Consider the following 26149-nt stretch of genomic DNA (forward strand, 5'->3'; position numbering starts at 1 on the left):
TTGGTTCGATCAATTGAAGTTTAGACTTGATCAATAGAAAATCAGGTCAGATGCGTTTTCTGCAGAATTCCAACTCAGCCCTAGTTTGTTTTAAAACGTTTAGAGTTTTCTAATTTGTCCTAGGTATAAAAGGCAAACCCTAGCCAAGCCACGTTTTAGTGTTGCTCATATTGCTATTTGTGTAAATCTATTGTGAGATCTGTGAGGATTTTTCCTTTACACAAGCTTAGGATTATCAAGAAGGAGATTTCTTCAAGAGCTTGATGATCATTCAGTTGCTCCAATAAGAACTTAAAGAAACACAAGCGGGTGTGCTTGTACTTGCTAGAGAATCCAAGAAAGAATAAGTCTGTGGTTTCGGAGCTTGCACGTGGTCGTGTTAGTAAGTTTCTACTGGTGGGTAACAATAGGATGTTAGTGGTCTAAGTCCTGTTGAACAACTTCGATTCTTTCATAGTGGATTCAAGTTTACCTTGAGGATAGTTAGGTTAAATCCTTCCCAGGTTTTTACCGGTTTGGTTTCCTGGGTGATCATATCTTTTTCTTTTTATCTTTTCGCTGCTTTGCATGATATGATTGTTTTGATTGTGATAACCTATATTTGTTAATTTGGACTAAGTAACAACTTGGCTAATTACATAGGTTAATCCAATTGTGTTTTTAAGGGGTCTAAAAACTATCAGCTTCTTTCTATTTTCCAACATCTCTCATTTTCTTACTTTCATTGTCCTTTACTCTATCAAGTAAAATCATCTAAATTCCAACAGTAGAAAACATATTTAGATTAGACACCAAATTTGACCTATTAATTGTAATTATCTTGTTGAACCTAATTGATTGTGATTGACCACCGGGCCTTTTAGCCCAAGTGGTACCCGGTTCACCATGTAACCTTCAGCGCGGGTTTCTATCCCCCACAATAAACAATTACCCAGAAAAAAAAAATGATTGTGATTGATGTTGATTGACATTAATTGATTGATACTATTAGACTTAGAGAGAGATTTGATTGCTATTTGAATTCTATTCCAAAATATAATATAATCCCATTATGAGTTTATTTTCTTTACATGATGTGATTTGGGGACCTTTTTTAGAGGACTCAATTTAAGAGGAACCAAGGCTCAATTGATCATGTCCAAGTGCAGTTTCCTCATTCATATAACCCTTTCTTTTATTCTTCCTTAGTTTCCCAAACACCCCTCACCCTAGAATTTATTGTCCGACATTAATTTTGGTATCAATGTTGATTGCTTAATGTAATACGAAATAATGATTTTGTGTATTTGTCTTTGTTAATAGTTTTTTAATACTAAATAAATGCTTATTTAAAATTTTATGATTTTTTTTCTTATACTTTGGCCCCCCTAACTAGTGATATTGATTACGTCCCTAATTAAGAAGAACATTAAGACTATCTTCTTCTTAATATAGTTATGGTATTTTTATCCCAAAAAAAAAAAAAAAAAAAAAAAGAACAACAACAACATTAATATAGACAGTTTGGTTAATTGGGAAGTAAAAAGACTTCTATATTGCTTATTTAAAATTCGATTCTTTCAGCTCATTTGCTTATGTATAATTTTTTTTTAAATCCCACTTCTTTTTAAACATAATAAATTTTACCCAAATAAAAAGCTGAAGCTTGTGTCAATTGCAACTTCATTATGGTCAATTTCAAAGTAAAAACAAAATGAGTAACGCTACAAGCACAAACTATTTTACAACAATTTTACAAAATGTTGATGTGGTCAACTTCTTATTAGTTTTCATTTAGACTCAATATTAATATTACTTTTTCATTACCAATAATTGCTCACCACATCAATAGTTTGTAAAAAAATTTATAAAATAATTTGTATCTTTAGCATTGTTCAAAACAAAATGAACCTCGATCTGTAGTAGCCTTGTATTGTAGTTTGCAATATTAGTCAACAGTGTTAACCTCACTTTTAAGTTTCAAAAAATAAAAAATAAAACTTGGCCACAGTTTGTCTCTCTCAAACCTCGACGTTCACTACTCCTCCTCCTCCTTCCCTCACAACCTCTCCAAGCTCCACCACACCTCTACCAACATCATCTTCCTCACCAGCGAGTTCCCAAGAGTTGGAGAAGATCTTGAGAGAGAGAGAGAGAGATCATCCTACAAGATCTTGATATTACCATCCGCCACACTGATGTTGGAGTTGGAGACTATGTTTCTGGTCAACCTCCTCCTCTTACAGTCGCAAACCTTGGCTTTGGTCCTCCCATGGCAAGGTTAACATGTTAATGCTTACATGGATAAATTCACCTCATGCAGTGATGTAATTGGAGAATTTAAAGAACCGCAACTAAAATACTTTTCTTAAGTTTCGCCTTGAAACTATCATTCCTCATTATTACCTACTTTAGTAACATTTCATTGTGTTTCTTTTTTACATGTTTGTAGGGTAGGTAATAATGTAGATCACAATCTAGCTATATAAATATGCAAGACATGTTAAAAGTTTATCAGTGTGGATGGAGGATGCCTCATCTCATCTTTAAGATATTCTTGTAGCCAATCATGGCTAATTTTCTTCATTAATAAAGTTTCAATGTCTTTCATCTCAAAAATGTACCAAATGTGTACTTAGTTATAATCTTACATTCCCATATTGTGTTTGTGTTGCATAAATAACAAACCAAACATGGTAATACCTCACATTCCCTAGAGTTGGTTGTAATCTTCGAAGTGAACCAAAATGACAATTACACATACTATTTTGACGTTGTGATTTGCCCACTAGGGGAGTGGATTGGGGCCTGGCCTTCCATGAGAATGTGGTGGTGGTGGTTGAGGTACTTTATAGGGACCGAAACTGCGCTTGGATGAGTCTACTCCAGACAATTCTTTTCCATCTCTTGCTTCAGTTAACTTCTTCATGTTCTCATCTGGAGGATATAGATACCAAGTTACGGAAATAAAGAACACAAAATTTGAAGCTATAGCTATATATACATGCCAAACAATATAAAATATAAAGAAAAAAGTGCTACTCTGAGTCTGAGACAATCTTACCTGTGAAAAACAAGCTCCATGCAAGAGATAGGGCAGTAAGTAGAAGAAGACCAAGGAGTAGACCTCTATTGACCTTAGAACTCATGATACCTTGTGGAAGAGATGCGTGAGTGAATATCACATTATATATTCAGCCATGCTTGTCTTTTTCTCTGCACTTTCTTTAGTCCTTTTCCAATATTAATAGTGCTTACGTGGTTAATTAATTAAGTTTGAGTTTGACAAACTTTCATTTGACATCCAATTATAAGACGTGGTTTATTGTCATCCATATTATATCAAAGCATACTATTAATTCAAGTGTCAATAATATGAATTTTCTTTCTTCTTTCTTAGAAAAAAGTTTCAACTTTTCTTCTGCTTTATTGGATCACAAATGGAGTTAAAATGCATTTCAAATGATTTTGCAATTAAACAATGGATAATGATATGTTCAAGTGTTGCTTCCTGTGTCTCACAAAGCATAAACTCTTTTTTTTTTTTTTCTTCTCAATATTAATCCTTTTTCCAATTACCGACCTAGTTGCGATTATTTGCCAAGCTATAATCCACAACAGGTAGCGTTTTGAATCTATACTTAATTTTTAGTTTTCAAATTTTTTTCCATTATTTGCTCTCCTGGTATATTCTCAAATCCTCTACCCAATTGGGATACTTGATAATTTGACTTTGAGGAGAATTTAACTGATGAATTGGGGAACCAAATTAATGAGTTTTGTGGGTTGGTTTTAAGTAGTTGCAATCGGAGGATTTTTCTCTCTAATTCCCTCTCAAATGTTTTTTTCTAAAAAAATTTTTGTCCATTTTGATTGGGTTTTGCAATAGAGTGATGCTTATTAGAGACCACATAAGGCATATAAAAAGAATTGAAGAAGTGTCATTTTCTAAAAACTCAAAGGAAAGAGAATGTAATTACTCCAAAATAATAATAATAATAATATCTCACATTTTTTAGAGTCGCTGTATTCTTTTAAATGAACCAAAATACCAAAATACAGAGTATTGGGCAAACTCTGAATACTCTTGTTAACAAAAAGAAAAAGAAAAAAAGTGAGCGAACCATGCATATGTACCGATGCCCCTACTATTTTGACATCAATATTTTTTGACTACTAGTTGTGTGGCACTGGGTTCCCTGTAGGAAATGGTGGCAGTGATTGAGGTATAGGTAGTCGCTTGGTTGTCTTTTCTCGTAGGACTCTTGCATATGTTAAAGGTGGGTTGTTGCCTATGTAGCACGGGTGCGTTTCGGGACTCGGGTGCGGGTGCGGGTGCGGGTGCGGGACTCGGCAATTTTTGAAAAATGTGGGTGCGGGTGCGGCGGGACTCGGCGATTAAAAAATTATTAAAAATATTTTTATTTTTATTTTTAATATATTGCTAAGCATACTTTTTTACATTATACAAATATATACCAAATTTAAGAGCAATAGACAATAGTAGATAATAACTAAAATATGATGTTCATAAATTAAACACAACCCACAAGATTGAAACTAAAACATTCATGATGTTCGGAAATTAGAATACAACTTGCAAGAGATCAGAGCAAGAGAGAGTGAAACGGAATGAGAGAGAGGTAGTGATGAGAGAACTAATGAGAGTGAGGCAGAGAGGTGAGAAACGGTGCGTTCTGTGTGTGTGTGTGTGTGTGTGTTTTTTTTTTTTTTTTTTTTTTTTTTAAATTTCGGCCGTTTCGACCGTTTCGGCCGATATCTGCCGATACGGTCGATATCGGCCGATACGGCCGATATCTGCCGATACGGGCCGATATCTGCCGATACGGCTCCGAGTCGGCCCGATTCAGCCCGAATCGGCCCGAATCGGAGCCGCATCGGCGCGAGTCGACGCGAGTCGGCTAGAAAATCGAGACTGCCACGTGGCATGACTCGGTCGGACGCGGCCGGACGCGCGGGCAACGGCGTCCCTCGCGCGTCGCCGCGTCCGATGCTGGTGCGGCACCTCAGGTGCCGCGTCCGTGCTTCATAGGTTGTTGCTTTGTTTTATAATGATAGCTTCGGATAATTCTTCTCCATCTTTTGCAGAAATTAAATTCTCCAGTTTAGAAAATTATCACTACAATTCAGACAATGAAAAAGAGATGTATACGAAGTTTAAAATATCAAATATAGAGTTGGTTGGGAGATAAAACAGAAATCTATCTCTAGTTAGTAGCCTTGTATTGTACTTCATAATTTTCTACTGCAATTTTTGGTCGTAAGGCTATTTTTCCTAATTGTGAACCTTTTCTATATATATATATATATATACACACATATGTATACTAGTTGCTAACTCGTGCGATGTACAAGAATAGTTACTAAATAAGTTTCAAGAAAAAAAAATCATAATTTTTGAGTTGGAATAGTAAGCAAAAATGCATGAATTTTTAAAAAAAATGATATTAAGGGTTTGTTTGGGATCGGCTTATTTTGTTGAAATTGAAAATTTTTTGCTAAAAGTATTGTAGATAAAGGTAAAAGTTAACCGAAATAATACATTAGGACCCATGAATAGTATCAAAAAGTGCAGTAGAACTCATGAATAGTAGCAAAAATAAGCTAAATAGTAAAATAAGCTAACTTTTTAATTTTTGCTAAGCACATACTAAAAGAAATAACACAAAGTTTTATTAGTTAGGCAGAAAAAAAAAATGTTGTTTTGTTTATTAATTTTTTGTGAAAAAGAATAAGAGATAGAATATTGCATCTCTAGTTTAGTTTGTATTGTATATATAGGTATATATAAGATAATCTGTAATATATATACCAAAAGGTGCCTATTGAAAGGTTATAACCCTTCAAATTCAATATACCAAAAGGTGCCTATTAAAATGTCATAATTCTTCATATTAGATATACCAAAAGGTGTCAACTAATCGAAAAGGTACCTATTGAAAAATGAAAAGATACAACTATTCAGCATTTTTAAATGTATATATGACACAAATTTATATAACTACGAGGCACAATGAGGAGTGGTCAACAAAAAGTTAAATATTTTCCTTTCATATTATTACTAGTCATTTAACCCGTGCATCGCACACGGGTTAAATTACTAAATGAGTTTGAAAAAGAAAAAAAAAATTGGAAACATTGGCTACTACTAAGACTTTAAAAAGAAAAATAGTTGACAACGTAGCATAGATGCATGAAATGCTTGAGAGGAGATGGGTAGATGGCTATATCTATCCACAACAGGCATTGGAATCATTAAAAAAAAAAAAAAATGTAATCATAAATAGGTAATAAATAACACTGTATAACTAAAAGAAAATAAAAGGACATAAGAAAATGACTTAATATTTCAAATATATATTCATAGTTAATTGGAAATTTTTTTTATAGAAAGTAATTAATTGATATCAAGAACATAATAAATTTAGGCCTAAAAAACTAACTGAATAAATAAATCTTTAAATTATCATTTATTCTTTTAAAATTTTTGTGATTAATACTGAATTAGCAATGTACAAAAATCTATACAGTATACACGTCTAAGCATTACTCTAGCTTTTGTAGTCTATTATATGCCCATACAATTTAAAGGGAAACTGTGTAGATCTAACCGATAGAGTCACGTAACACAAATATTTTAATAACACTATTTGGGAAATAGTTGGAAACCAAAGCCCAAGTGCAAGATGAAACAAATTTAGTATTTATATTTTGGTATAAAATAATAAAAGTAAGGATGGAGTGGTATTTTACATGTACTTTCCAAGAAGTTGCCTTTTTGCTTAAAAGTTGCTAAGGTAGCAAAACTCAACTCCCCCACCTGACTATCATCTCCTCTTTTACAACGCCACTTCTTCTTTCTCTTTTTAATTCTTTGCTTTTCTTACGTGTACCGTCCAAGAAGTTGCCTTTTCACTTAAAAGTTGCTAAGGTAGCAAAACTCAATTCCCCTACCTGACTATCATCTCCTCTTTTAAAACGCTACTTTTTCTTTTTCTTTTTAATTCTCTTCGTTCTTATCTTTTCCATGACATTCCTTTGTCTCCTTTTCTTTTGCTAAGTAATATTAATTACTTTAATATATATATATATATATATATATATACATGTGCACACACAAGTCTCATCACATTTTTTTTGCCTTTACGATGAGGCCTTTTTTTTTTTAGTCTAATGTCATAATTTTCCTTTTTTTTTTTTAATGGATAAGTTTGTTTTGAAGACATAATTAGTAAAAGAGTGTCCTATTTTATAGGTATTTTAAGTGGGTATAGAGAAAGCCCTATTTTAGTTCTCGCCTAAGGCTCCAAAATGTCTAGGACTGACCCTATGTGGAAGAGAATTGGTCACAAGGATGCAATGATATATATATGCCTAGACATGTTTGTATGTTTCCTTGCAGTTCCTTCGGTCATTTTCCATTACTGCAGGGTCAAAGTTCAAAAGGCCACAAAGCATTTAGTGGGTAGTTCTAAGGCCACCAACACATGCCACCAAAGGTTAGTAGAACAAATTTGACAGACTTTCATTTTAAGATCTAAGGCCAAAATGGACATTTGTCCCTTTCGTCCAAAACAAGTAGCAAAATACCCTTATTCTAAAACTATTTAGGCATATTCCCCTGTTTTAAACTCGATTTTCTAAAAATCGAGTTTCGATGAAAAACTGGATTTTTAGAAAATCGAGTTATAGGCAAAAAACTTTTTTTTTTAAAAAAAATTACATGGAGCTCGAGTTCCATTAAAGGAACACGAGTTCTATGTAATATTTTGCAAGTAACTCGATTTTCAAAATCGAGTTTCAAAACATGGGCATTTTGCTAGATAGTTTCAAAACAATGGTATTTTGCTACTTGTTTGGGGCGAAATGGGAAAATGCCCATTGTAGGGACACATTTTGGAGCCCAAACCCAAAATGTAAAGGGATATTTGGCCCAATGAGCCCAATACAATAAATCTATAGAGAGCAGGTTAGAGAACTAAGCCCTAATGAGTTGGACAACGGATAGAATGGGTTTGAAAGATAATCAAACAAAAGCAAGAGAGATTGATCCAAATAAATTCGCTCTCGGCATGGTTCGAGGAGGTGAGTTCTAATATAAATCAATTGAACAGATTACAAATACAATTTTGATTGTTACGGTCCTTTTCTTTTCCTCTTTTTCTCCTCCCTCCTTCATGGGGGACCTCTTACATTATATAGTTCCCTTTGGACGATCTTGATCCTACACTTGTTAATCATTTAAGCTATCACTTGAGTGCTTGTCCCATCAAACACCCTTTCAAGCCTTCTGTGAGTTGTGATAGCCAAGCCAGCGCTGTTCAAGGGTCTTTTCCACATAAATGCGGCCAGAAAGTTAGCTGCAGGGCATTTAATGTGATGACAGTAGCTTTTCCTTAGATATTTCCTAGCTCCCATTCTCCCAGTACATTCTTAATGCACGTCATTCTCAGTGGAATTTCCTGGAAGGTCACTTTAAGTGATAGAATATGCATTTGATCTGTACTTCTCTTATCTGAGGAGACAATCCTCCTCGGACCACCTCTCCACTTGCATGTTACTTATAAAATTCTGAACTTAACATCCTCACTATTTGTTTATTTGTCATCAGACCAATCAACGTCCTCGGCCAAAGCCTAAGGTCCAATACACAATTTTTGGCCCTTATCCCTACACCCTTTTTGGCCTAAGATCCAATAATATTTTTACGTATCGACTATGCAAAACATATCCCACTAATACGCTCATCATTACTCTGGAGAGAACTCATCATGCATGAATATAGATTGAGATAGAAATTCAATATTATGATAAAGAAATTTCCTTCTTTACCACTCTTGATTAGTGTGAAGTTCGATTGCGTTCCAAACTCATCACATCTGGTGTTTGCGTTCAGCAGCTGAGTCCCATGCACTATTCATGGGACCCATGTAACGCCCCAAAATCATAGGCAATAAAAGTCTATTTAATCTGAATAATCCATAAAAAAATATTAAATAAAAGGAACTAGCCACCTTGAATCTGATTACAAAAGTCAGAGCTCTAATTCACCAAATACAAAACATCCACAAAATAATTCTCCAATGCAAAGTTTAATGCCATAAAATAATAATAAAATCCTCAGTTCCACAAAAACAGTTTGTAACTTCTGTCTCCCAAGAATCTCTACTCCAGTAATCCACCTAATGTATCTGTAATGGGAAATAAAGGGGGGTGAGATAACTCAATAAGTGGAATTCACTAACATTGGGGTGTGGGAACAAACCTTTCAAATAAATAATTCTTTCAACAGATTCACAACTTATAACTCACCAATATTTTGTCATCAACTATTTCATGTAAAAGAAAATAATATCATTATATTGTGAGCCATCATAATATATATATTGATACCATCACATAAACAATTCCCTAGGCTTTTCTCGTGGTCAACGTTTACGCCCCGTTGACAGGGTTGTACTGTTCCCTTTTTGGGATTGGAACCTCCTTTCATCCCATTTCTCAAGGATGGTTCCTTTGGAACCTAAAGGTACACTCCCTTGCTAAGGAGCTTCCTTTTGGATCCTCAATAGTATGCTCCCTTGCTAAGGAGCTATCAAATGTGCACTGTCCCCTTTTGGGACCGTCCCTTGCTAAGGACTAGCTGCAGCATGATTGTCCCTTGCTAAGAACTAAATATCATACTGAGCTTCTAATCACGACTTGCCATAGGTTTTCAAAACATATCCAATATGCTCACAAAATAATCCATTCATACTTCTCAAAATATAAAGACATATTCACACATACAAGTTTAAATAAAATTAGGTTGTCCCACAAGTTTTTCACAAAACGAATAGCCAATGTGCACATCAAACATTTGTAAAATATTCATTTATATATAGAATATCAACATATTCTTTCATATAAAATAGTTTAATAATTAACACTGTTTTGGGAAAAACCCCCCAAAATTAGTAAACACCACTTACCTCTTAGTTGCAAAAATAAAGGAAATCAACCTCCCTTGAATCACAACAATTCAGTAGAATTAGAACCTAGTAATACCAAAAATAGATTCATCAATACACAAATTCCCACTTAAAAATCTATTTTCACACTTAAAATGGTTTTATCCTAGATAACATTGATTTATCCAAAATCCTCTATTTATTCACCTAACTATCCAATTTACTTTCAGCTTTGATCAGATTTTTGGACTTATAAATATTGCTGCCTAATTAGAATATTCATGAAACTTCAATCAATCTCAGAGCCAATAGAGGTATGACTATACATACTATTCATACATAATCAAATTTCAAAGCCTGGACCATACGGCTATATAAACAATTCTTATTATAATATTATAATCATCACTCCAAAGACCCAAAATCTAATACACAGTTGAACTAGTGTGAAAGCAAAATAACCAGTCAACAATTGTGGCTTAGTGTGAATGCATAATAACCGGTCAATGGCTTAGTGTGAATGCTTAGTGTGAATGCAATAACAACCGGTCAACAATGGTGGCTTAGTGTGAATGCTTAGTGTGAATGCAATAACAACCGGTCAACAATGGTGGCTTAGTGTGAATGCAATAACATAAGCATTCTTTTCACTTTAACATGGTGACCAAGTCCAAACATATTACTCTATTTGGCTCAATCTCACGTCTGTGTTCCTTCCTGACATATTGACCAAGTCTTTATCCAATATAATACAATTATAGGAACCTTTTTTCTATTAGAATAATGATAGTCTAGGTTCATATCAATTGCAAGCTATTTGACTAATCAAACTTCCTAAATCTTGAGCATGAGAAACATCATACCTGAAGACTCCAACTCAACGCCACAGTGAAGAAGGGCAGAATTCAATAGTCGGCTGAAGTAAAAAGAAATCCCATCAGAAAAACACGTGTGACCTAAGAGGAAAAAGGCTAGGGTTTTCAAGGCCCATATATGTACTATGTCACCTCACTTGGGCTTCATATTCCATAGAATTTATCTTCTTTTTAATACCTTAGGCCCAAATTTATTTAATCCATTTTAATTATAGGCCTCCATTAAAAATTTACGTATAATAATTTAATTGGTATCAAATTATGGGGTGTTACAACCCAGCTATACATAACACAAATTATTCATCATTTAAAAACTGTTCATGGGACCCACGGGCACTATTTATCATTTAAAAGTTATTTTGTTACAGTTTTTTCGACAATAAGTTTTCAGTTTTTAGTAATAAACAATATCTAAAAAAACTCTTAGTTTATTATGGCACTCCTCCAGCATAGTGCACTAGCATGCCAGTGCACTACGCTGAGTGCGCACTAGCTCTGTTACAATTTTTTATGATGAGCGAGACAAATAGGTGGGGTTGTTTGTGAATAATACATGATGAGAAGTGGTAGGTCAACCTCACTTTATGACATTGAAGACCAGAGATGGTTTCCACTAGTATCCAATTAAGGTGATCGTTTCTTTGCATTTTCTGAACATCCCTCATTTTTCTTTATTTTTCCTTTTTCTAATCAACTTGAAAATCATCTGGGAAGGATGGGTGCAGCTCCAGAGCCGCGGCACCCGCCTTTGACTTATGTCGACACGCCGATTTGCCATTGACACACTGATTCGCCACTTCTTTTTTTATTTTTGATTCTCCAATTTGGTGATGATACTGGCCAAAACTGGCTAAAATCCACTGAAACACATGTTAAAAAATTTCAAATAAAAATAAACTTAAGTTGATTTCTTATTTAGTTATTAACTTATTGTTCGGGGGCGTTTTTCGGATGCCCAGCCACATGTGGTCCATTGGAGGGATGACCTTACTAGGCTCGGGTTCTTTTTAGGGAGTTGCGTCCGAAACTCAACATTGGGCCACGTGGTCCAACGGCTACCGGCGTATTTTTTTAAGCCTATAAAATCATTAAAGCCAAAGTCTAAGAGTCGCGATAATGGTCAAATAAATATGTAGTATGTGTTTGATATGATAGCTTTGATTAGTAATTGTAATAGTAGTTGAAATATAGTATTTATTCAGAAGTAAAGTAATCATGTACTTAATGATATAAATTTAAAGATATGGAAGCAAATTCACTTATCTCTGATGGTTTGTAGCCCAGCTATGTAGCATCAGTGAGCTGATAGGATTCCAGCAGAATGCCAGCAGTAGAGGCTAGTTAAGTTTGCCCCTCTTATCATGCATTTAAATGAGTTTAAGCCGTGGTTAATAGTTGTAATAGTAGTTGGTGTTAAGGACATATTTTGTATATTTTGTGTAATTGGCTAATCCTTTGACGAAACACACTTTACTTATAATTGAGTAGATCTAAGATGTGTTTAATACTTCAAGAAACATGTTGTTTAAATCTAGTATTAAAGCCATGAAAATTGGACCAAGAAACAAGTGAAGAAAAGCTATTCACTAAAATTGGATAGAGAGCTCGACACTTGCATACAGATAGCTCAACAGCTGCTTGACACCTCTGGACAACTAGGCTATCTATCGAGCTCTTCAGTTGATTGTTATCGCAATCTCGACACCTCTCAATAGCTGGTGGACCGATCAAGAAAGCTCCTGTCTCCTCGACAACTCCTCGATAGCTTATCGATAGTTGTATCTATCGAAGTTTAAAGCTCAACACCTCCCGATCGATTGAGGTTACGGGAATTCAGATTTTCAGATCTGATTTTCGGCCCATGATGACATGTATGTGTAGGGTTTCTTTTCTCACAACCCTAGACCTATATAAGACTTATTTTAAAGGCCGTCACATAAGAGAATACATGGAGAACGAATGCAAAAGGTGACCGATGCCTTATTCTCTCTGAAAGAAGCTACTGCGTCTTTGCGCCTTAGGGTTTTGTAACCAAGTGCTTCTTAATCTTCATTGTTGATAAAGTGAAGAACTTTGCAGCCAACATTCTTCTTCCTCAAGTTGGTGAGTGAGTCACGTACTGGGATTCGTGCAAAGGAGTTAGTCACGTATTGGGATCCGTGCAACAAAAAGGGTGGCGTTCATATATTGAAGAGTTCAGAGGTTCTAAAGCTGTAGAAGGTTTCTACTATGAGTTCATCTACGGGGATTGTAGAGTATAGGAATAAAGGTTTTGTACTAGATCTGAAACTTTTCTTTACTATAGTGAATTGCTTTTCGGGAAGGTTTCCCCCTAGATTTTTTCCTGTGAAACTAGTTTGTTTCATTAGTTTTCTTGGGTCTTCATATCTTGTCTTATTTATTTTTCCGCTGCATGATTTTGATATGATACTGATGTTTGTTTGTTTTTACAAGTTTTATTCATAATAAATCTAATTAACAACTTGAGTTTAAAACTTGTTAATTCTGTCAACCGGGATCTAAATTTTCCAATAGTTGGAATAAAGTAATATGTATTTAAATGTGAAATAATCATATACTCAATTATGTAAATTTAAAGATAAGGAAGTAAGGTCACTTATCTCTAATGGTTTGCAGCCTAGCTGTGTAGCATCAGTGAGTTTTTGGGATTCCAGCAAATTGCCAGCGGTAGAAAGGCAATTTGCCATGATAACTTCAAGATTGAAGGGGGAAAATGGGTGCAACTGGAGAGAGAGATAGTATGCCCAGCTATGTGAAGGGGCTGATTAAGCTTGCTCCTCTTATCATGTACTTAAATGAGTTTTCCCATTGACAATGCTCTTTTAGTTGTTGTAAAGTTATGAATAGTGTTGCTTTCCATAAGAAGGACTTTTGCATGGATTATTTGTAACTTCTAAGAGAAGGGCTTTATGTAAGAAGTAGTTGTGCCTTCTAAGAGAAGGGCTTTTGTAAGAAGTAGCTGTGCCTTCTAAGAGAAGGGCTTTAATAATAAAAGTTCATGCCTTCCATGAGAAAGGGCTTTTAGTATGAGTGTTTGGCATCTCTTAAGAAGTGTGAAGATGGTAAAGACGTAGCTGTTTTGTGGGATGTAGTATGTATGATATATGGAAGTATAATAAATATGGTGGTTAATGATAGTAAAAATATGAGATTATAATTGCTGGAGAAGTTATAGAGATTGCTTTTCAAGAGGAGAGATTTTGTAAGAGAAGAGTATGGAGATGTGTTTAGATATTTGGAGATAGGAGTAGTAAGATAGACGTATTTTCTAGATATAGAGAATGAGAGAATGAGTATAAGAGAGTAATGATGTTGTAGTGTGTTTAGCAAAGCTGCTAGGATTTACTACTAAAGGATGTAAGAGAGCTTATAAAGGCATTTATGAGCTAAGGGCTTTAGTTCCTAATTTGGAAACTAAAAACTCAGAAGCTCAGTACTTTATTAAGAGCTTTAGAAGCTTATTAGAGGGAGAAAGAATAGGGAAGTTTTTCTTCTGACAAATGAGATTTATATTGGGTTAGAGGTCTAAACCAAAACTCGACGATGGGCTTTGATGCACGGCCCAAAGGCTATTGGTGAAGATCCAAGAAATCCACTATATTTTATGCATTGGGCTTAGGTTGGAACTGACAATAATGGCCCATAAACAGTCCCTACAACAGACACATTAGCATGGTTAGAAAACATATTGTAAGAAATAACCCAGCAGTAAAGTGTTTCTGCAGAAAACAGCCTAGTGGTAAGGTATTCCTGCAGAAAATAGCCCAGCAGTAAAGTAAAACAAAACAAGATAGGTCTCCAACTGTTAGTTACTTTACAGACTAAGGGAAATATCTACGTTTTCGGACTAATCATCCGTTAGCTCTGGAAAGAAGTCTTCTAATACAACAATATGAGAGAAAAACTCTATAGTAACAGTTACATCATAACCATTGATGGTAAATGAATAAGTAAATATCATCGATTCCATAGTAACAAATAATGGAGAAAACTTAATGTGAGATGAAGGGAGAGAGAGAGATCCTAGCTAGCGCAGCAAGATCATTATGGTGTCAAGACATGCTCATGAATATATAGTGAGTAATAAGTAGAGAGAGTCATTTGTGAGTAGTATGAGTAATGAGTGAGAGTATATAGTAGTATGAGTAATGAGTGAGAGTGTATAGTAAGGCTACTGGAGCTTTCAGTTGGGAGTAGATAAGTGTTTATGAGTAGAGCTATGAGAAGTGTTTTTGAGCTAGGAGCTGGGGACTTAGTTTCTAGGCCTGAAAACTAAGAACTCAATAACTTTTTCAGAGCTTAGAGGAGGCTCAAGAAAAGAGGTTAAGGAAGAATCTTTTCTAGTGTATAGCTTAGTGTGTTGTTGAAACATTAATGGAGAGTTCCATTTATATCAGGGCTTTTAGGGGGTGATTAGCAAATAATATTTACTAAATCTTTCTCAATCTTCAGAAAATCCTTAGAGAATCATTTTTAGGATTTTAGCTAAGAGTAGTAAGCTCAACTTTTAAAAGGTTCTTGCTATTTTGGGCAATAACAACTGGGATTCTGGCTTAGCATTGAATGCTGATTAGCCTTGGCTGATGGGATTAGAGCATGCTTTTAGGCTAATAATCTTGGTTATGCTGTTGCTAGAATCAAAGTTCCTTAGGGCAGATTGGATCACCCCAAGCCAGATGTCAACCTTGGAGCCCTTGCTGGAAACTCTGTTGGGATCCCCTTGGTGCCCTCCAAACCATATGTCCCTAAATTTCCCCATTTGGGATTCATGTGCTTGGTTCATGAACCAGAGAATAAATATTTTTAGTATGAAAATGAACTGATTTCATGTTGTTTCAGGAGCTTTAATGGCTTGATAATGGCTGCTCTTGATTTTGACCAACTGGCTAGAGAGGAAGGCAGGGACAGTTAGCTGAAGCTTTTCAGCTTTCTGTCACATCCATCTCAGCTTTATTTCACATGGTGAATGATGGGATTTCAGCTTGTGAAGGAAGGATTCAATCCTGGAGGGACATGTGTCCTCTTCTGATTTGATGCTGGGAACTCTGTTAGGATCCCCTTGGTGCCCTCCAAAACATATGTCCCTAAGTTTCCCCATTTGGGATTCATGTGCTAGGTTCATGAACTAGAGAATACATATTTTTAGTATGAAAATGAACTGATTTCATGTTGTTTCAGGAGCTTTAATGGCTTGATAATGGCTGCTCTTGATTTTGACCAACTGGCTGGAGAGGAACGAAGGGATAGTTAGCTGAAGCTTTTCAGCTTTCTATCATATCCATCTCAGCTTTATTTCACATGGTGAATGATGGGATTTCAGCTTGTGAAGGAAGGATTCAATCTTGGAGGGACATGTGCTCTCTTCTGATTTGATTTAGACAAGTTGGGACTTGATAGGAAAGGCTCCAGCTGTTTGTGCTGAGATTTTGGCTGGTTACTTTACGTAAGCTTTCAACTGTTGGATTCTGTGTGTGGGTTGGGCCGGTCTAACTAGGCTTTGTCAAGCTTCCTTTGGGCTTGGTCATCCCTACAAAAATGAATGGTTTTGCCATGGGTAACATACATGGGCTTTTGTAGTTAGTTAATTATGGAAAAATAGGCATACTTCCCATAAAATTTTGTGAAATAAATATTTTTTTGAGAGATGAGTAATTTGTATTTCCCATGAGTTAGGGACTTAACAAGTGTCAAAATAATATTTGAATTTAGTAAATATATGCCAAAGTAGCATTTTGGCTTTATGAAACAGTTGCCAAAAGAATATTCAGGCTTTGCAAAATAAGTGCCAAATTAGTATTTGGGCTTTGAGTATAAAGTAATTGTTTTTGCCAAAATATTATTTTGGGCTTTGTAAGATAATTGCAAAAATGGATTTGGGCTTTGTAAAATGAGTGTTGAATGTTACTGTTTGGGCTTTGTAAAATAGATACCAAATTAGCATTTGGGCTTTATGAAAATAGTGTAAAGATAATTGCCAAATTAGTACCTGGGCTTTATGAAAGAGTTGCCAAAATAATATTTGGGCTTTTATGAAATAGTGTAAAAATAGTTGCCAAATTAGTATTTGGGTTTTGTAAAAATAGTGCCAAATTAGTATTTGGGCTCTGTAAGGTAGAGTAATTGTTTTTGCCAAAATAGCATCTTGGGCTTTGGAAAATAAGTGTCAAATTAGTATTTGGGCTTTGTAAAAAAATAGTTGCCAAATTAGTATTTGGGCTTTGTAAAAATAGTGTCAAATTAGTATTTGGGTTTTGTAAAAATGATTTTGAGATTTTGTAAAGTATTGCTGTGTAGCAACAGGCTTTAGAGGTGCCATGTAGCAATAGACTTTAGAGATGCCATGTAGCAACGGGCTTTAAGGTGCCGTGTAGCAACAGTCTTTAGAGGTGCCGGGTAGCAACAGGCTTAGTAAATGATATTATTGGGCCTTTTTTTGGGCTTTTCCCACAAGGTAAATGAGCTTGGGATTTTTTTGTAGGGATAGCATAATTTTGTGGTCCGATTTTGGTAGTAACATGATGAGTATTTTTTGTCAAAAATTCTAGTTGGGTAATATGTGGGATATAATGGATAATATTTGTGAAAGGGTCTAAGGCAATTTATGGGCTTGTGTATGGAGTATTTGTGAAGGCCCAATAGCGTAGAGAATATTTGGGTAATATATATGGGAATATTTGTGTGGGGTCATGTGGGTATTTTGTGAGTGGGTTAATAAAATCAAGGCCTGAAAATTTGTACCTCAACACTTATTATATATTTGTCAAATTAGTTGTAGGTTAAATAACTTAAATTGAAATTACTGAATTACTTGTAGTTATTAATTTATTAATAAACGTATCCCGCCGCACCTATACCATACTTTTTCAAAAATTGTCAATCGCTGCACTGCACCCACACCCGCACCTAAACCCAAATCTGCTCCCATACTTCCTAGAAAATCATCATCCAACTGCAGAATACTAGTGTGAATTGAGCCCATCAATCACATTCATTTCATCCTATCATGAGTTTATTTTCTTTCTATATGTTTGATGTAATTTTGGGACTCTTAAAGGGTTTTGTATGCTTCTTTTTTTTTACTAAACACTATTGTATGCAATTGATTAGTAATAAATTTGGGCCTAAACAGATTCTACATCCTATCACTTATGTGATGAAGGAAAATTCCCACCAATTAATAACATCAATTTACAAAAACGTTTGGCTCCGAACATGTTTGGAGTTTTGAGTTCCAACCACCAATAGGAAAATGACACGTGTTCTTATCATGTGCAATGCACAACACACATAACCCAACTAACTAAGTGAGTCACGTGCAATGCATATGATGAGACACGTGCTACCTTTTTATTGGTAGTTGGACCATTGGGCTCCAAGCATGTATGGAGCCAAAAAAAGTTCTTCATTAAATATATGTGAAACAAATTTGAAATTAAATTACTAAAATTTAGAATGAATTTAGATCTATATTTGTTACTAAATTCAAATTTAGAATAGGTACTTTCAACCCAAACTTTCTTTTTCCATTCTTAAGTGCGCCAAAATTGAAAGGATGGATCAACGTGGATTGAATTAGGGACCAAATGAATAGAAATGGGCTGAAGTGGATCAAACTGGCCCGAATGGACAACATGGGTCAAAGTGGATTGAATGGATTGAAATGGACCAATTGGACCAAACTAGACCGAGGTGAACCAAATGAACCAAATTGGACTGAATGGCCCGAAGTGAACCAAATGGACTGATTGGATCAAAGTGCCAAAATGTACCAAATTATAACTAATAGACCAAACTAGATAGAAATGGACTAGTGTGGATCGAACTGGCTTGAATGGACTGAACTAGATCTAAGTAGACCAAAATGGACCTAATAGGCTGAACTAGACTGAAATGCTACGCTAATGTGACTAAACAAAAGTGTAGCAACAGCTAATGCAATTCCTTAACTTTTAAATATTACATTGATGATAGAGAGAATTGAAGAAAGTATTAAAGGAAACAATTTTGAGAATTAACTCATTCATTGTCAATAAAGAAAAAAGATGTGGAAAATTGCGAAGAAAACATGCCGATGATGATGTGACGCAACAAGAACTTTGCAAACTAAATGGAAAGATTGCATATTATTATATATAGTATAGATTGTTCATGCCAAAATTAAATTTACAATAATTTGATATTAGTTTTTGTGTATATAGTAGAAAAAGATGTCAACATTTGCATATTGGTGACATTTATATTACATTTAAGGTCAAGAGCCTTGTAATTCAACTATATAACAACTCTTGATGTTCTTAATAGAAACATTTAAGATTCAAATCATCTCTATTCCGACTATTGAATTATTAAAAGAGAGAGAGAGATGACTAAAACATGAAGTACAAGGAATACATATTAGGGGTGAGACCCTTTGTTCCCTCCCAAGCGTGGGGGCTGTGATTCAAAAATTCGACCTCATTCTAGTTTTGCAAAGCGGATAGGTGGGCTATTCCTTTGTTTTACAATGACAACTCAAGACAGTTTTTGGGTCTCTCTTGCTTAAGTTAATTTTTCCATCTTGTCATCTGATTGTTGCATCAAACAAATTACCACAACATGATCAGAAAATAAAGAAGAAATAGATACAAAGTTACTATTCGTTTTTAGACCCTTTAAAACACAACCAGATTAACCTAGTTAATTAGTCAAGTGATTACTTAGTCAAATTATCAAATCTTGGTGAACAAACATATATCATGATGGTGTTATAAAATAGACCAACTTCTAAACTCATCCATATGGCTCGTCCTAAGGAAAAGTTGGATGGCATAGGGCATATTCGTCCAAGGGTAAGCCTATCCATCCGTAAAGTCGGTTGGACAAGCACCTTGCATCCTGAACATGTTCCTTGAAGCGACCTCGGTTTTCCTATCAGGCTACAAATCGTTCCTCCAATAAACAGTTATGGAAAATAGACCCCAAATCATGTAACTTCCATGGCAGTTATGGAAGTTACCTTCGAATCCTCCAAACTCCACAACGGTAGGAGAAATAATTGCCTTAGACAAGCACTATATAAGGGCTCTTCTACAGGAAGGTAAGGTATTCAGACATTTCCAGACAAATTAGAATTCCAAAAAATACTGACTTTGCCATCGGAGAATTCTTGACTAGTCTTCCCCGATCTTCTCTGATTTTGTGTTTACTTTTTCAGGACATTACAAGTAACCTTGAGATCATCAATGCCAGAGACATTCAGCCTACTGATTTTCTTGTATTCATCAGTTGGCGCCGTTTGTGGGAAATAGTTTTGTTAGATATTCTCTGAGTTCTACAATTCCTTTCTCCGACAAAAAGGCTGCAATGGTTCGGACAAGATTGAGGGCTACTAGTCTAGGCCATCAAGAGAGTTAATCTGCGCCCGCCATGCAACCATCCTCTATTCAACATGCGTAATCCATGGCAGCCGCTATAGCAGAGTTAACTTGCCAGAACCAAGAACTGACAAGGGAGATTAATCTTAGGAGGCAACGGCATGAAGCATATGGAGAAGAACAAGGCTAGACCCAGGGAGATGGAAGAAATGCTGAGCTTAAAAGCCAATCAAGGGGCACCATATCAAGAAGGATGCCACACTTGGAGAGAGAGATTGACCAGATAAGGAAGGTTATGGATGAGATGAGGGAGAACATAAGAAGAGCAAATCTAGTAAAGGATCTAGTTCACCAAACAAACTCCCCCTTCACGGCTTCCATCAATGGTCACCCCTTACCTCCAAAATTCAAGATGCCTTCCTTGGATTCGTATGATGGAACGCGTGACCCGTTTGATCACATTGCTACTTTTAAAACTATGATGCACCTTCAAAGGGTCTCGAATGAAATTATGTGTAGAGCCTTCACTACTACCCTCAAAGGTTCGGCATAAGTGTGGTTCAGTAAAATACCCCCGAATTATGTAAGTTCTTTTGAAGAGTTGAGCAAGTTGAATAACTTCATTGGGGGATAGAGACACCAGCGTTCTTCGTCTAGCCTGTTGACCATAGAATAGGGGGAGAATGAAAGCCTACGGTCCTTTATCACTCATTTCAACAGGAAAGCCCTGACAGTGGATGAGGTGGATGATAAGCTACTATTGGCGGCCTTTCACAATTGGGTTAATTCTGATTTGTTCATCCACAAGCTTTATGAGAAGGAGCCTCAGTCCATGGCTGAACTCGTCCATTTAGCCCAGAACTTTATGAATGCAGAAGACACGATCAGCCAAGAAGAGGAAGTGAGCTGAGAGAATGGAAGCAAAACCCATGCGCCATTCCGAGCAGACCCTTAGTGCAAAAAAGGGACGAACGGAAGATAAAAAAGACCGAGATGGCAAGAAGGCTGGTCCTTCAGCATGGAGTCAACAATACACACCCCTGAACACATCACTCGAGCAAGTCCTTATACAAATTAAGGACGATCCTTCCTTGAAATGGCCGGAGAAAATGAAGGGAGACCTCAATAAGCGTAATAGAAATAAGTACCATCGCTTCCATAAAGACCATGGGCATGATACAGACAAGTGTTTTGACCTAAAGCAGTAGATTGAGAATCTCATAAGGCAAGGAAAGTTGAGAAATTTCCTTGGACAAGACCACAAGGATGAGAAATTGAAAGGGAAGGTGGAAGAATCGTCGTGACCATCGCTTGGAGAAATAAAAGTTATTATAGGAGGAAGTTCAGCAGGCTAGTCGTCCAAATCGAGGAAAACATATCTTAAGTAGTGCAGAACGTTCAACTATTTGGACGAACACCAAGGACGAGGGACACGGATGCACAAGCCATCACATTCACAAATGATGATGCTGAAAGAGTTCACCACCCCTATGATGATGCCATTGTCATCACTTTGCTTATTGCCGATTATACAACAAGAAGGGTGTTAGTGGACAACAGAAGCTCAATAGATATTTTGTATTATTCAGCTTTTCAGTAGATGAGGCTAGGACGAGACCTACTTCGTCCAGTGAACTCGCCCTTAGTAGGTTTTGGTGGAATAAAGGTGCAGCCTGTAGGCATAGTTACATTACCTGTAGTGGTAGGGGCATATCCGCAACAAGTAACCAGACATGTGAATTTCCTTGTGGTAGATTGTTCATCCTCCTACAATGCTATAATTGGAAGACTGACTTTAAATAGTTGGAAGGTGGTTACATCTACCTATCACCTAACAGTCAAGTTTCCAACAAAGTATGGAATAGGGCAAGTACAAGGAGACTAGCTAGCAGCAAGAGAATGTTACCTAGCCATGTTGGCCATGGACGAATAGGTCCAAACAATGAATATTGAAGAAAAGAGAGTTATGGCCAAGCCCACTGAAGTGTTGGAAGATATTTCTTTAGATGAGAATAACCCTGAGAGGTGTACCAGGGTTGGAGCAGATTTAGAAGAGAAGACTAAGAAGGACCTCATCCATTTTTTGAAAAAGAGCATTGATGTGTTTGCTTGGAGTCATGATGATATGCCATGTATAGATCCTAGTGTCATTACCCACTGTTTGAATGTATGTCCCTCCTCTAAGCCTGTGCGACAAAAGAAAAGAGTATTCGCTCCCAAGAGAGACAATGCTATTAATGATAAGGTTCAAAAGCTGATTGCAGTGAAGTTCATTAGAGAGGTGTATTATCCGGATTGGCTAGCCAATGTGGTAATGGTCAAAAAGGCAAATGGCAAGTGGAGGATGTGTGTAGACTTCACTGATCTAAACAAGGCTTGCCCAAAGGATAGCTCTCTATTACCGCGTATTGATTAACTGGTGGATTCCATTGCCAGTCATAAATTACTTTGTTTTATGGATGCTTTCTCAGGATATAATCAAATAAGGATGGACAAGGCAAACCAGGAGAAGACATCCTTTGTTACTAGTCAAGGCTTGTTCTGTTATAAAGTGATGCCCTTTGGCTTGAAGAACGCTGGGGCAATATACCAATGACTGGTCAACCATATGTTTCGTCCTCAGATTGGACGAAATGTAGAAATTTATGTGGATAACATGTTGGTAAAATACCTGGACAAGAGAAAACATCTGGATGACCTGCAGGAGACTTCTGACATGCTTAGACGATACAATATGAAGTTGAACCCTAGCAAATGCGCTTTCGGAGTATCATCAAGAAAATTCCTCGGATTCATGGTTTCATATAGGGGAATTAAGGCAAATCCTGAAAAGATTATAGCAATTCTAGATATGAAGCCTCCATAAAACATCAAAGAAGTCTAGTCTCTTACCGAACAAGTTGCTGCCCTCAATAGGTTTTTCTCTAAAGCTACCGACAAATGCTTACCATTTTTTAAGGTTCTTAATAAAGTGTTTGAGTGGATGGACGAATGCCAAAAAGCCTTCCAAGACTTGAAGACATACCTCATTAAGGCTCCATTGCTAAGTCCGTCCGTGATGGGAAAGGAGTTGTATTTATATTTGGCAGTGACCCTACATGCCGTTAGCTCAACATTGATAAGGGAGGAAGAAAGAGTGCAAAAACCTATGTACTATACAAGCAAAGCACTAAGGGGAACGAAAGGACGGTATCCGCTAATGGAAAAGTTAGCTTTCGCACTAATAACGACTTCTAGGAAGCCAAGGCACTACTTACAAGCTCATGTAATCAATGTCATGACAGACCATCCACTTAAGAAAACCATGAATAATTTGGAAGCCGCAGGATGACTAATCCAATGGGCTATTGAACTGAGTGAGTTTGACGTCAGATACCAACCAAGGAACGCAATAAAGGCTCAAGCCTTGGCAAATTTCATCACCAAGCTATGATGACTTAGAAAGGATAAAAGATAGTAAGAAATGGGTCGTCCATGTGGACGGCTCATCCACACAACATACAGGAGGAATAGGAGTGGTTCTACAATCCCTGGAAGGAGATAAGTTGAAGCATAAGATCTGTTTGCAATATCAAACAACCAATAATGAAGTTGCGTATGAAGCTCTTCTTAAAGGGCTGGAATTGGCTAGATCAGTAGAGGCAAAATCAATACTTGTCTTGGGGGATTCTCAGTTGGTCATGGGCCAGATAAACGGGATGTGTGAGGCTAAGGAAGAACGAATGAAAAAGTACCTTGAAAAGGTATTGCGGCTTGTGAAAAAATTCAAGAAAGCTGACATCATTTAAATCTCGAGGGAGGAAAACATGGAAGCAGATACCAACTGAGAATGAAGCCTCAACAAAGGAAGCCTCAGTGAATGAAGCCGTGGATGAGTTCGATGAAGTTCAGTATGTCCCAAGTATAGATCTTCCGGAAGTGCAGCAAATAGAGAATGAAGAAAACTGGATGACCCCCATAATGTTATACCTGAAGGATGGAAAGCTCCCAGAAGGGAAGGACAAGGCCAAAAAGCTTAGGGTTAAGGCAGCCAGGTATGTCCTTTTGGACGAAGTACTATACAAGAGAGGCTTCTCTCAACCTTATCTCAAGTGTTTAGCTTTGGACAGGGCAAACTATGTGTTGAGAGAGGTTCATGAAGGAGCTTGTGGAAACCATTCAAGGGCTAGATCACTCATCCACAAGGTCGTCCATGCATGGTACTGCTGGCCAACTATCCAAGCAGATGCAAAAGCTTATGTTAAAGTATGTAACCAATGTCAATGGTTTAGCAACGTCCCTAGACAACCGTCAAAGTATCTCACACCAATGATGGCCCCATGGCCTTTCGCACAATGGGGATTGGACATCTTGGGCCCTTTTCCACTTGGAACAAGGCAGATGAATTTTTTGGTAGTGGGTATTGATTATTTCATCAAGTGGGTAGAAGCGGAACCCTTAGCGAGTATCACACAACAAAATGTCAAGAACTTTGTCTGGAAGAACATTGTGTGCAGGTTTGGGGTGCCCAGAGTATTAGTGTCCGACAACGGACGAAAATTTGATAATGCACTTTTCAGGGACTTCTGTGAACACTTTGGAATTCAAAATCATTATTCCTCGCCCACCCACCCCCAAGCAAACAATCAGGCCGAAGTTGTAAACCGATCCTTGTTGAAAATCATCAAGACTCGGCCAGGACGACGGTGAAAACCCCTACAAGGGAAACTCCTTTCAAGCTAGCCTAGGGAAGCGAGGCAGTCATACCTGTAGAAGTGCACATGGCCAACCACAAGGCGATGATGTATCAGGATAAGGATAACGAGGAGCAACTCCTTTTAAACCTCGATCTAATAGACGAGGTAAGGACGAACACAGAACATAGGATGGCAAGGTACAAAAACCTCATGGCTAGGTAGTATGATGCAATGGTGAAGCCAAGGCGATTCAACATAGGAGACCTCGTCCTGAAAAAGGTTTCTTTGGCAACCAAGAATCCGGCTCATGGGAAACTGGGACCTAATTGGGAAGGAACCTATAGAGTTATCAACTGTAAAAAGCAAGGATCCTACTACTTTAAGGCCCTGGACAGGAGAAAATTGGAGCATCCTTGGAATGTTGAGCACTTAAGGAGGTACTATCAGTAAAAATGCTAGCTTGGATGAGTGTTACTATGGACAAGCTTGGAGCTTGTTTATCTACATATTTTTAATGCTACTTTATTATTACTATGTTGTGATTATGAACGAAATTATGGGTTTGTTTGTACTTATTAAACTCCTTGGAAGGCATTTGCTTCTAAGCATATGCCTCGTTTGTGAACAATATTATGCCATGTACATAATGTTGTGTAAATTCCTAGTTTTCATGCTATTTTCGTTCAAATTAGTCTACAAGAAGGCTAAGAGCCTAAGACGAGTAAATTCTTTGGATGCAGAGATGTAACGTCTATAAACTCACCTATGGGTAACAAAGGCATATTAGTCCAAATCATGAACAAGCAGAAGCCTTAAACTTAGGTGAAGTATGAAAACGTCCTAACAATGGACGAAGTAAAGCCCATAATACCCTAGTCCAATCCATGGACGAGGAAATACATGAGCAAACGCTTAATCTATTGATCAAGATGCCTACTAAAACAATCCAATCTATGGACGAGAGAAAAGTTGGGCCTTCATAAAGCGTGAAAACCAACTAAGTCTAAGGACGAGTAATGCTGATAATTACCATGTCACATAAACGAATTATACTTGGTGAAATTTAGAGTGATAAAAAATATATATATATAAATGAAGAATGGACGAGCTCAGCTTGAAATCTATTGTTTATAGAAATAAAATTCTCGTTCATATCATGATAAAAGAAAATAACATTCATTTAGTTGCTTAAGGGTGGACAACCAATGTCCAAACACCCTTACGAAAGTAAAACAAATTGTTGATAACTCGTCCTAAAATTATGGACGAGCTTA

At 36.6% G+C, this 26149-nt stretch overlaps 1 long non-coding RNA gene across 1 annotated transcript; it reads right to left on the reverse strand.

Annotated features, from left to right (window-relative positions):
* Nucleotides 1-2519: 2519 nt before the first annotated feature.
* Nucleotides 2520-3221, reverse strand: LOC126702317 (uncharacterized). Its single transcript, XR_007647724.1, has 2 exons — nt 3044-3221; nt 2520-2916 (listed from the first exon to the last, which is right to left on the reverse strand). It is a non-coding gene; the product is annotated as an uncharacterized LOC126702317 (long non-coding RNA).
* Between the last annotated feature and the right edge of the window lie 22928 nt (nt 3222-26149).

This window comes from Quercus robur, chromosome 10 (genome assembly GCF_932294415.1).
Source record: "Quercus robur chromosome 10, dhQueRobu3.1, whole genome shotgun sequence".
Classification (NCBI taxonomy): domain Eukaryota; kingdom Viridiplantae; phylum Streptophyta; class Magnoliopsida; order Fagales; family Fagaceae; genus Quercus; species Quercus robur.